This window comes from Microchirus variegatus (genome assembly GCF_963457635.1).
Source record: "Microchirus variegatus genome assembly, chromosome: 8".
Lineage (NCBI taxonomy): Eukaryota > Metazoa > Chordata > Actinopteri > Pleuronectiformes > Soleidae > Microchirus > Microchirus variegatus.
Window position 1 is genome coordinate 30,634,600 of NC_139809.1, and position 6,972 is coordinate 30,641,571.

Consider the following 6,972-nt stretch of genomic DNA (forward strand, 5'->3'; position numbering starts at 1 on the left):
AACCGTCTCTGTAAACGCACACGACAACTCCGGCCTTTGCACAAAATGATTAGTGACGGGTTTATCACAGGTTTGAATGAGGGATAAAGGGGAATTATTGGGGGTTATTGTTTATTACTGGGTAATATGGTTAATTACTGTGTTTTAAGATGCTTTAAAGGTAGAGGGGAGAGTTAAAAAAATAATATAATACATGGAAACAACGGCGGGAAACTTGCACAGCATTGATGAATGTATGCACTGTTATCACACTCAGACGTTCGGGAGTAAGGAACGCGTTAGATTCACATCCACGGAGACGTTCAGAGTCCCGACGTTTAAAGTTAAACGTTTATATTTGTAAACCAAGTCCACCTGGGGAAATACAGGAGACGACGTTTGAGTTTGGCTAATAGAAGAGTTAATAATGGAGGGTTCTAAAACTAGTCCCAGGTCTCATTCTGAAAGCTAATGCAGTACCAGTAGAAATCGAGAGGTGGCGCAGTCTAGCTAACACTCGTATTAGCTCGTATTAGCTTTCTTCTTCAGTCCATTCTCGAACGTGTTCACGTACAATTATCTCTCTGCTATTTCCTCTTCCTTCCTTCTTTTGGTCGGTCCGTGCATCGGGTAAACGGCAAAATGCAAAAATTCGTACGTACACATTTGCCGAAGACGGCTACCTCCTCAACGCAAGTGTGAAAACGATTTAAAGGAAAACAAAATAAGCTATTAAACACCAAAACAAACATACCTGAGGGTTTAGTTTATTCCATTTCAGACCTTTAAAAGGTCTACAGGACGTTTGGAAGGAGAATATGCGCGGTGACGAGCTAGTTAAGCTAGCTTAGTTAGCTTAGCCTCGTTTGTGATCAGACGATGGCCGAGAAACTCTCCAAGTAGTTTGAGAACCCTCGGCTGTAGATGCGATGGGTTCACGGACGTCTGCGTCGCCGCATCACGCTGACAAATGAAAGCGCCGCAGGGCATCGGAAAAAAAAACCCAACAAAAAAAACAAGACTATCAGAGTTCTGATAAGTCGCTCTTTAATAATAAATGTTGCCTGAGTGTGAATCGTGATGAGATGTGAAAACAGAACAGAGGTGGAAGTAAAAGTTGTAAAGGTTTTAAAAAACCGATGTTTTTTTTCACTGGAAGGGATTCGACTGTGAACGTTGTACTTTAGACAAATCACTTTCACTGTTTAATGTATTTAATGAGGATCTTTAAAGAAGGAAAACGTATATATTTATAGAGAGAAGAAGAAAAAACCCGTCATATTTGAATCAGTGACTCACTAACGTGAAACCTGCGCTTTGCAGTTTTCAATCTCCTCCGTTGAACTAGAAGCTCCCGTCAGGTTCACTTCAACATTTCATCCATTAGAGCCATTGATCAGCATCACAGCGACATGCTGATAGAAGGCTTTAAAGAGGGGGAGGATTCTCCGAGTGGAGCCGGCCGTCGTGGAAATGTAAAATCTGGAAAAACAGACAACAGACAACGCTTTACTCAGGATAAAATCTCCAAAAACAGCCTTGGAAAACATTTTCTTTAACACCACACTTGCCTTTAACTTTTCTCTCCGTCTGTACGACCACAACTCCAGGTTTTGTGTCTTTATGTTTGTATGAGGTTTAAAATCATATTTACTCTTGTTTAAGTCGCAGGTTACGATCTAATCTCTTCACTGTCTGTTGTTTTCATGTAAAAATGCTGCTGAAATAAATTAATAAATTGAAAAATTGTCTTTGTTTAGCAACTCCCTATATTTGATACTACACTCTTAGAAATAAAAGAGCTAAGTAGAACCATATGAGGTTCTTTAGCTTGTCCTCATAGGAGAATCCTTTTGGAGGTACTACATGGAACCCTTTTGGAGGGTTCCACCAAGATCCCTTTTAAAACCCTTTATTCAGCAAAGGGCTTTTAAAGGGTTCTCTGGATCAAAATGAGTGATTACTAAGAACCCTTGAAAAACCCGGGTTTTCAGAAGAAAATGGTTCCAGGTAGAACCTCAGCCCTTGTAGAAGAACACTTTTGGAACCCTTATGTAAGTCACCTGCCAAATTAGATGTCATTGGTGTCATTAACAGATGTCTCTTGCATTTATAGATAGATTTATATAAAACAAGTGTTATTTAATTTAGTTCATTAGTTCATTAAGTCTAAGAAAATGGAGGCTGATGATCACGTTGATCATGAAATAAAGGGCTAACTCCCTCTGCCCTTGTTCTGTGGCTACGTTTTAATACCTATATTGGTTTTTAATTTCATACTTTAGTCATTTTAATTCAACCAAACTCACTTTAAGCCTCTGGTGCTAAGAGTGATTTAAGCCCAACCTCATGGGAACCATCACAAGTTCATGTCTATGCTGAAGGTTCTACTTCATGAAGACCAGGGTTTTTTTTGTCTTCATAAGGACTACTGGTCCTGTAGTACACTCTTAGAAATAAGGGTTCCAAAAGGGTTCTTCTGCAAGGGCTGAGGTTCTCCCTGGAACCATTTGCTTGTGAAAAAAGCCTGTTTCCCAAAGAAAGGGTTTTTCAAGGGTTCTTGGTAACACTAATGGTTCCAGTAAGAACCATTTTGATCCAGAGAACCCTTTAAAACCCCTTTCCTGAACAAAGGGTTTTAAAAGGGTTCCAGGTGGAACCTTCAAAAAGGGTTCTCCTATGAGGACAAGCCGAAGAACATATGCTTCTACTGAGCACTTTTATTTCTAAGAGTGTACAGCACATTCAGTACACTCAAACACACACACACACACACACACACACACACACACACACACACACACACACACACACACACACACACACACACACACACGTTCCGTCATTTCACACACACACACACACACACACACACGATCCGTCATTTCACACACACACACCTCTAACAGATGGAGACGTGGAGTGGAAATGACTGCTTCACGCTCGGCTCCGTTCTCTTACATAATTGATCCACATACACTGTGCGACTGAAATATTCATACAAATGAACCACAACACAAACACAGCACCGACACTGTCTGGCCCTGTTTACACAAACCCAGGCCCGGTGTGTGTGTGTGTGTGTGCGCGCGCGTGTGTGTGTGTGTGTGTGTGTGTGTGTAGGATGCAAATCGCTGCTTTGAATGGAGTGAAATGGACGACAGGATGCACAGATAAAGACATACGATAGTACACTGTACACACACACACACACACACACACACACACACACACACACACAAAACCTTAACCTTAACCTAGCAACCGAAACAACAATTCAAATCTTAGCCCTAAACTTAAACCAGTTCCTCAGGAATTAGGTTCTACCTCCTTAGGGACCAGGTTTTAGTCTCCATGAGGACTACTGGTTCTGACAGAGTCAGTGTTTATGGCAGAAAATATCCTAAAGAGGTACTGAATACAAGTACCTTTATCCTAAAGGGGCAATGAATCCAAGTACCTTTACCCAAAAGGGGCAATGAGTAGAACCACATTCACCCTAAAGGGGCAATGAGTACAAGTACCTTTATCCTAAAGGGGCAATGAGTACAAGTACCTTTACCCAAAAGGGGCAATGAGTAGAACCACATTCACCCTAAAGGGGCAATGAGTACAAGTACCTTTACCCTAAAGGGGCAATGAGTACAAGTACATTTACCCTAAAGGGGCAATGAGTACAAGTACATTTACCCTAAAGGGGCAATGAATCCAAGTACCTTTACCCTAAAGGGGCAATGAATCCACGTACCCTAACCCTAAAGGGGTAATGAGTACAAGTACATTTACCCTAAAGGGGCAATGAATACAAGTACCCTTAACCTAAAGGGGTAATGAATACAAGTACCCTTACCCTAAAGGGGTAATGAGTACAAGTACATTTACCCTAAAGGGGCAATGAATACAAGTACCCTTAACCTAAAGGGGTAATGAATACAAGTACCCTTACCCTAAAGGGGTAATGAGTACAAGTGCCCTAACCCTAATGAGGTAATGCATACAAGTACCTTTACCCTAAAGGGGCAATGAGTACAAGTACATTTACCCTAAAGGGGCAATGAGTACAAGTACCTTTACCCAAAAGGGGCAATGAGTAGAACCACATTCACCCTAAAGGGGCAATGAGTACAAGTACCTTTACCCTAAAGGGGCAATGAGTACAAGTACATTTACCCTAAAGGGGCAATGAGTACAAGTACATTTACCCTAAAGGGGCAATGAATCCAAGTACCTTTACCCTAAAGGGGCAATGAATCCACGTACCCTAACCCTAAAGGGGTAATGAGTACAAGTACATTTACCCTAAAGGGGCAATGAATACAAGTACCCTTAACCTAAAGGGGTAATGAATACAAGTACCCTTACCCTAAAGGGGTAATGAGTACAAGTACATTTACCCTAAAGGGGCAATGAATACAAGTACCCTTAACCTAAAGGGGTAATGAATACAAGTACCCTTACCCTAAAGGGGTAATGAGTACAAGTGCCCTAACCCTAATGAGGTAATGCATACAAGTACCTTTACCCTAAAGGGGCAATGAGTACAAGTACATTTACCCTAAAGGGGCAATGAGTACAAGTACCTTTACCCTAAAGGGGCAATGAATAAAACTAGCTTTACCCTAAGGGGGAAATGAAATGAAAGTACCCTAACTCTAAAGGGGTAATGAGTACAAGTACCTTTACCCTAACCCTAAAGGGACAATGAATACAAGTACCTTTGGCCTAAATGGGTATCAATGTCCACTGAAGTACTTCTACTCCTACATGTACACCTGCATGCAACCCAACTTTACGTCTTTTCTGACTCTACATGTCACCTGCCCTCGCTCCAGGAAGAACAACATTTGGAGTGGTTCAGAGTTTCTATAATCCTGGTCCTCGGGGGAACCTGCTCTGCACGTTTTAGATGTTATAGACCTGCGAAAACCCACCTGATTCAAAGTGAATGGGTAATGATCGCGCTTCTGCAGAGCACGATGATGATTTGACCATTTGAGTCAGGTGTGTCGGAGCAGGACAACATCTAAAACGACCCTCAGTAACACTTTCACTTTTAAATGGACTTGTCACAGGACCAATTCCAATTCCTATCTTAACCCTCAAGCTCAACCCTTAATCTTAACTGGCCTCAAAACCAAGTGTTGAGGGTTATTTTGTCACTTAGAAATGGGACACCCCTTAAATGTAGATACGTCTTGAATTGGAATTCACCCCTAAACTCAAGGTGGAATAACTGTACTGTACTTTAAAGGTTCAGTGAGTTTGTGGCTCAGTGTTTTGCCTCTAAAGGGCTTTGAAACATCAGTGCAGGTTTATCTTGGCCTTGTGCTAATTGAATTTTGACACGTTGACGCATCACAGCGGGATCATCGCAATTGAAATGAATAACGTTCATTTAGAACGACTCGCGACCCTGGTTTTGAGCTTACTTTGTGCTTATTGGCTCAATTCACCTGGCAAAGCACACGGTGCAAAGCCATTATTAACGCTGTTGATTACAAGCGCGCTGTTAACGCTGCGACAAATGGAAACGTCCATTAAATGATGGAGTTAAATCAGCCCACTGGGCCTTGTAAAACACACCCAGTGCCTTTTTTGTCTTTACTCCACAGGGTTTCAAACCTGATTAGGATTCATCATATGTGAAACGCATGCTTCCAGGGACGCTTACCCTCCGCTCATTACAGTCGTATTACTTCATCCTGGATTTGATCACCTTTCACAGTAAATGAGTAGTAGAAACACACACAAGTACATATTTTTACATCCTGGTTTTACCTAATAGGATCTGTGGCTGTGCTCTGCCCCTCTGCACAGTAGACTGGTCATTAATGAATTTACATTTATTATGTGGGCTAATCACCGCCGGCTGGAGGCAGCGTGGAGAATATGATTAGTGTGTGAGTGCTAATTAAGTCTGTGAAGGCTCACACACACACACACACACACATTTTTGTCCTCCTAAAAGGGATAATTCTGTGTTTTTCAAGTGTGATTGTGTAAAGTCGTATTTCCGAGTTGTAAAACAGTTCCGTTTGATAAACTACGGTATGTATTTGTATGTGTTTTCATTAGGTTACGTAACCACAATGGTATGGAGCTAGACCAGTTCCACCCATGACTGTCAGCTGATTGGACATCCTCATATAACCAAAATGTCCTCATATAACCAAAACGTCCTCATATAACCAAAACGTCCTCACTTAACCAAAACGTCCTCATATAACCAAAATGTCCTCATATAACCAAAACGTCCTCATATAACCAAAACGTCCTCATATAACCAAAACGTCCTCACTTAACCAAAACGTCCTCATATAACCAAAACGTCCTCATATAACCAAAACGTCCTCACTTAACCAAAATGTCCTCATATAACCAAAATGTCCTCACTTAAACAAAATTTCTCACTTAAGCAAAATGTCCTCACTTAACCAAAACGTCTCATATAACCAAAATGTCCTCATATAACCAAAATGTCCTCATATAACCAAAATGTCCTCATATAACCAAAATGTCCTCATACATCCAAAATGTCTTCACTTAACCAAAACGTCCTCATTCCCTCTGGGTTTTTTTTGGTCCACGCACGCGCACACACACACACACACACACACACACACACACACACACACACACACACACACACACACACACACACACACACACACACACACACACACACACACACACACACACTCTCTCTCTCTCCTGTAGCAGTGCGCCCCCAGCGGTGGTGCAGCGTCACTGCGGCTCCTTGGCCGGGGTTAAAAGCGGCGGGCGGTGCTCCGGCGCTTCAGTGCGGGGTGCGTTTGGTTTTGAAGAGGAGACAGAAAAGTTCCTCGCGGATTCTTCTTCATCTTCTTCTTCTTCTCTCGCGCTCTTCTCCTCCGCGGTGTGTGCGCGTGCCTCTCTCTCTCTCTCTCTCTCTCTCTCTCTCTCTCTCAGTGTGTGTGCGCGTGAATCCGCTGCAGCTTCTTCTTCATCTTCTTC